The following is a 6000-nucleotide window of genomic DNA, read 5'->3' on the forward strand; positions in this document are numbered from 1 at the left end:
TTCCGGCGAGGAGTGGGTGTACCTATGGGAGGACCTGAGACTTCTCCGCTGTTATCGCTGGAAGACTCCCTGAGCCATTCCTTCGTCTCTCTCTCTCCCTGATCTCCCACTCTCCCCCTGCTGCTGCCTTCCGCCGCTGCTGAGTCTCTCCTGACTTCTGAGAGCCCCTCCACTGCCTGTCTTTCCGATGGCAGTTCCCTGACAAGGTGTTTTTTGTTTTTCACAAAACACCTGCATATTGTACATTTAAAGCACCCTTCAGCAGGTATAGAGAAACCTGGGAACTGTGTTTGTTTTCAGGAGTCTTTGGGGAAAGCCGTGATTGGGGGAAGTGGAGTAACTGTGCTTTAAGTATAAGGTGCAGATGTGATGTGATCTTCATGCAAAGATCTCAGCAATGCTGCATCTTTCATGTACTCTCAGAGAGGGCCAGCAATCTCCTTTGTTGCTTGCTGTTACTTCCTATGATCTAAAGTGAGCCTTGGCATTGGAGTCAATAACCAGAAACCTCACTCCTCAGACTAAATTAGTTTATAGCTACAGTACGTTCTCTGGGTTGTGTTAAAAGTGCCGGGGGAAGGGGTCATCAAGGAAACCTCTGTCAGGGAATCCCATCCGTTCAGAACAAACAGAAGCAAGGGCTTTGCCGACATTATACTACAAACTATTAGTATATTTCACCAAGCTGCAACTGCAGCATGCTGAAGAGGCCAAGGTTAGGTATATTGCGTTCATTATGAACTACCTCTCATGAAAGGGCTGTCCATATTCCTCCACCTCCACCCCCCTTGCGTTGAATGAATGCATGGAACTTGTGTTGAATGAATGAATGGAAACTGGATCACACCCGTTCCCAGCACACTCACTGGACATGCCCCTCAGCCACCACATGCCTGGCATTAGTGTGGAAGACAGCCTTTGTGTGCACACATGTATATGCATGGAGTTACTCCACACAAGCGTGCCGGCCCCTTTCACCCTAACTCTCAATGGGCCAGACATTGGTCCAGTCCAGTGGGAGGCCCTGCCAAGAGAGATTCAGCAGGCACCTTCTGCTGTGACCTCTGCATACCTGTTAAAAACCTTCCTATGCTGCCAATGAAGGCAATAGCCTTCTGCAACAGTTAGCTGAGCTCTGGTTTTGAAATGTTGATATGGTGCTTATCGTTTTATGCACTGTTGTTGTAAACTGTTCTGATATTTTTTATGCAGGTTGGCATGGTCAGGCCCACTGGCAGGAGACCTCTGGAACCTGCTTCTCCTCTTCATCTGCCTCTCTCTCTCTCTGTCAAACAAACCACGGTGGTGGTGGTGAGAAGGAGGCGGAGCTGCCTGATGATTGGCTCTGCTTGAAGAGAACAAACAGAGAAAGCAGAGAAGCAGCCAGGAAAAATACAGAAGAAATAAACAGAAAGGAAGGAAGGCTACAGAACATAAAATGAGGCTGGAAGCGGTATGTCAGGGGCAGCTCATCCTGTTTCGCCGCCTGAGGCAAAATGGGAAAGTGCAACCCTGCACACTCCCCCCCCCCCGCCAATCAAAGCCTTGTTTACCAGGGTCATGTGGCTGTGGCTTCCAGCGAGATCTCATGAGAGCCCCAGGAGAGGTGTCATACAACCTTCCCATGACCCCCGTACTCTGGAGGCCTCGCACAATTTTGCAGGGCTCTCACAAGATCTTGCTGGAACCCAGAAACTGCCGCCACTGGGGGCGGGCACGCCTGTGGAGGTGCCCTTGGATTCTGCTGCCACCTGAGGTGGTTGCCTCAGTTTGCCTCATGGATGGGCCAGCCCTGCTATATGTAGTTGTCGAAATGTGATCTAAACAGATATTGACATTGTTTCTAAGTTTTGTCAGGAGAAGCTCATGCTTTGCAAGACCAAGACTCAAATTCAGCTGGATTTCATGAGAGGCAATGTCGTGCATTTATCACCTAACTGAATTGGGCAGTTTTTCATGTGTGAGATTTGCCCTCTCTCGGCAAATCCAGGTGATAGAGTTTACATGGCAGCGCTTAATGCTTAGTAAAAACCATGTATGGAATGTTGATAAGAAATGAGGTTGTGAAGTCTGAACATAATTCATTGCCGACCAGTCTGTTGCCTGCAGTAAAACATGCAGCAAGTTGACTGCGTTGATGTGCAGTTGTGGACACTTCATATATAGTGAAATCAGTGATATTGAGCTGTTTGTTTGTTTTCCACCAGAACAACACTCACACTCAGACAAATTTCCTGCATTTTTGCCCAGAGGGAATTTTAAAGAATATTCTCAGCTCTGATCATGCTTACAGCCATTTAGATACATCAGATTTGATTCTGGTTTGGGGCTGTAATCAATCAATATGGAAAACAGTAGGTGGGAGATGAAATATGTATGAAGCCAAGCAAACAAATGCTCCGATTTCTGGAGGAAATCCCCCTAGGACACTTCCCCCTCTGCAGGGTTTATGGCTTTAGTGGAGCATTCTCACGCCATTTAATCTGTTTTCTGAAGCAGGTTGGCAAAGATGTGAAGAGCATCAGCAGACCCCACCATGCCATTGTGGACCTAGGTGTAGAAGAGACAGAAGCAAGTGGGGTGCACATACAACTATGCAACATAAGACACAGGACAGCAAAACAGTGGTACCTCGGGGTTAAGAACTTAATTCGTTCTGGAGGTCTGTTCTTAACCTGAAACTGTTCTTAACCTGAGGTACCACTTTAGCTAATGGAGCATCCCGCTGCCACCGTGCGATTTCTGTTCTCATCCTGAAGCAAAGTTCTTAGCCTGAGATACTATTTCTGGGTTAGCAGAGTCTGTAACCTGAAGCGTCTGTAATCTGAAGTACCACTGTATTGGGATTGAATGAGACAACTTTATTGATGAACATGTCGGATGGTTTTGGCATAGGCATTGGGCATGTATCCTGAAAGCAACCAGCCTGACAGCTGGTTAATGGTTGAACGGGAACAGTAAGGGTACTGAGAGTTGTTCTGAGAGTTGTTTGGAGACTTCCATTCTTCTCACACAGCTACAATTCCCAGGGTCCTTCAACAGTCAAATCCTGCTCCCGGGAACTCTGAGAATTGTAGCACCATGAGGTGAATGGAGTGTCTCCTGACTCTCAGCACATTTAGCAAACTACCGTTCACTGTTTGAGGGAAACCTTGATTGTTTAACATGGCATGATGCTGCTTTAAATGTATCATGTCAATGGAGTCAGTGTTTCAAGTGATAACACCCCCCCTCAAAGCAACCTATAAGGTTAAACTCTCTTACTTCTAAAAAGGCAGAAAGGCATTACTATATGTAAAACTGAAGCTACCATGATGTGCTTCTCACTAGTCAACCTCTATAAATGAGAGGCTTTGGTTGAGCATAGACAGTGTACAAGCACATGGCTTGACACGAAGGAATGTACTCTCTCTGCTTCCATTCCACAAGTCAGTGTACAATGATCTGCCTGCCATAATTGGAGAGGAAGGGTCATCCCAGAGGTCATAGGTTTAGAAGGGTGCTACTTCAAAGACATTTATCTCCTTTACAAGACCATTAAGCCTCTGGTAATGGTCTATTGTCTTTCATCATCTCAACCTCTTCACCTGCTTGTTTACTTTTACCCTAAGTTCAAAATACAAGGGAGGGTGGAAGCAGGTGCTTGCCAGCGCATGTCTTGAGAGGCCAGCCTCTGTGTCGTTTCCAAGGAAATTGTTCGAGATTCTCGATCGGGAGGACTGATTTAGCGTTTGATCCCTTGGGCGACAGAAGCACCCTCGCAACTTGATTGGTGGCAAAGAGGGTTGATTTGATAATCGACATCCATGGAGTCTGGGCAGTATCAGAGCTTTCACCTGCTGCATAAGATCAGGGTGAATATCTGAATGGGTTTGGACTCAAAGCACAGGAGAGCAGTGGCTGAATGTCTGACTTGTGTGACTTGGGCTTGACTCTTACCTGCGTCATGAACTCACGCGATGGTGTTGGGCAACTGATTGTGTCTCAGCCTCCATCAGCCGCATGGGGATAATAGCACTGACCTGTCTTCCACACTGATCTCACAGGCTGATTGGAAGGATTGCAAAGGTCAAAGGCAGGTATGATGCTGGACATCTAGAAATCAGATCTCTTGCTTTCGTATATACTATTTGCCTATGGGAAGCCCATAAGCCAGGCAGGAGCACAATAACACTGAGGGGTGTTTGTGTGGGTGTGCCAGACTACTGTCAATAAGCACGTCAAGATGAACTCATTGCAAAAGGTAGGTTAGATTGAGAGACCATGACTAGGCAAGGTCATCCAGTGAGTTGTGAGACTGAGCAGGGATTTGAACCCAGAACTCTCATGGCCAGAGTGCTAACCTCAACATCAGATTGACTTGAGCTTTCCATTGCAATCAATCAATCAATCAATCAATCAATCAATCAATGTATTTTTTATTAAAGATTTATTGGTTTACAAAAGTATGTGCAATGTCTCTTTTTTCAAGTTATATTTTCTACAGGTCAATTTCATTTGTTGAGACGTTAGTGTTACATTAGGAAGAAAAAGCTGGGAAGAGGTGGAGAGGGCCACCGTGGGTGGGTCCATTGCAGGCTTTTGAGTTGGAAATCTTGGACACAGAATGAAGAAAAATATATATTGAAGAATGGAAATATTTTGCAAAAAAAAAAAAATCATGGTTGTGTTAAAACGTATGCAGGATTTGAAGTATAGCAACAGATGAGAATTGTAGCTTAGTAATTTATAATTAACTTATTTAATGGGTAAAATAAAAGTAATGTAGCAGCTTTAAAAGGTAAGAAAAGAACACCATGGAAGGATGGATGGGAAGTCAATGGAGATGAGAGGTTTGTTCTGATGGTCGTTATAATAATTTGTAAAGTTTGGAAATTGAATTTTAAAAAATGTTTTTAAAAGGGGAAGCTTGGACACTGCACTTTTTGCTTTCATTGAGATAAGATATCTATCTTTGAACATTAAGCCGTGTGCCCAAATGCTTTTGCTGTTTGTTCCTAGGGTTGGGTTTTGAAGGGAGGTGGTTGGGTTGAAGAGGGGATGCTTGGCTCTGGAATCCAGACCCTCCCCAACCTCAGTCCTGGCATCTCTTTTTTCTGACTCACTGTGGGAGGCATTTATTCCGTGGTATTTTATTTTTAATTGGGACTTGCAAAACATGCCCTTTGTCCCACTGGTAGGCAAAGGAGATCAGTCTAGTCTGTGTCAGTTGCTTGGCTTTTGACAACTGCTGCTAGCAACAGTTGTTCTTTTTAATTTCGATTAGCACGTCCCTAGTATCGCAGGGAGCCAAATATAAATGTAGCAAAAGACGCAAGATTATCTGGGTGGTGCTAAAGGGAGGGCAGCTTCTGGGGCCCACGGCTCCCCCTTCTGTAAGAGCAGCCAGCTGTCATGGGTATCGCCCCAATCACATTGGATCATTTGGGCAGCACATCTGGCGACTCTGCATTCAGCTGAAGAGTATGGAGCACAACATATCCTTAACAGGTCAGGTTGAAATGTTAGGGACACTTTCCCTGTTGCATTCCACCAGTGCAGGGATCAGAAGATAGGGAGCTGCCTTCTTCTGAGTCAGGCCCCTGATCTATCTAGCTCATACAGTGGTACCTCGGGTTACAGACGCTTCAGGTTACAGACGCTTCAGGTTACAGACTCTGCTAACCCAGAAATAGTACTCGGGTTAAGAACTTTGCTTCAGGAGGCCCCATTAGCTAAAGTGGCACCTCAGGTTAAGAACACAGTTTCAGGTTAAGAACGGACCTCCAGAACGAATTAAGTTCTTAACCCGAGGTACCACTGTATTGCCTAGCCCAGCTGACAGCAGCTCTCCCTGGTTTCAGAGGGAAAACATTCACATGCCTGCTGGGTTTTGAATCCAGGACTTTCTGCGTACAAGCAATTCCTCTACAACGAAGCTATGATCCTTGCCTAGGTGAGGAACCTTTCTCAGTCTGAGCAAAGCATTTCTTTCTGGGACCAAGTACCAGCGGTCAGTAG

This window comes from Podarcis cretensis (assembly GCF_951804945.1).
Source record: "Podarcis cretensis genome assembly, chromosome: 7".
In the NCBI taxonomy this organism is placed as follows: domain Eukaryota; kingdom Metazoa; phylum Chordata; class Lepidosauria; order Squamata; family Lacertidae; genus Podarcis; species Podarcis cretensis.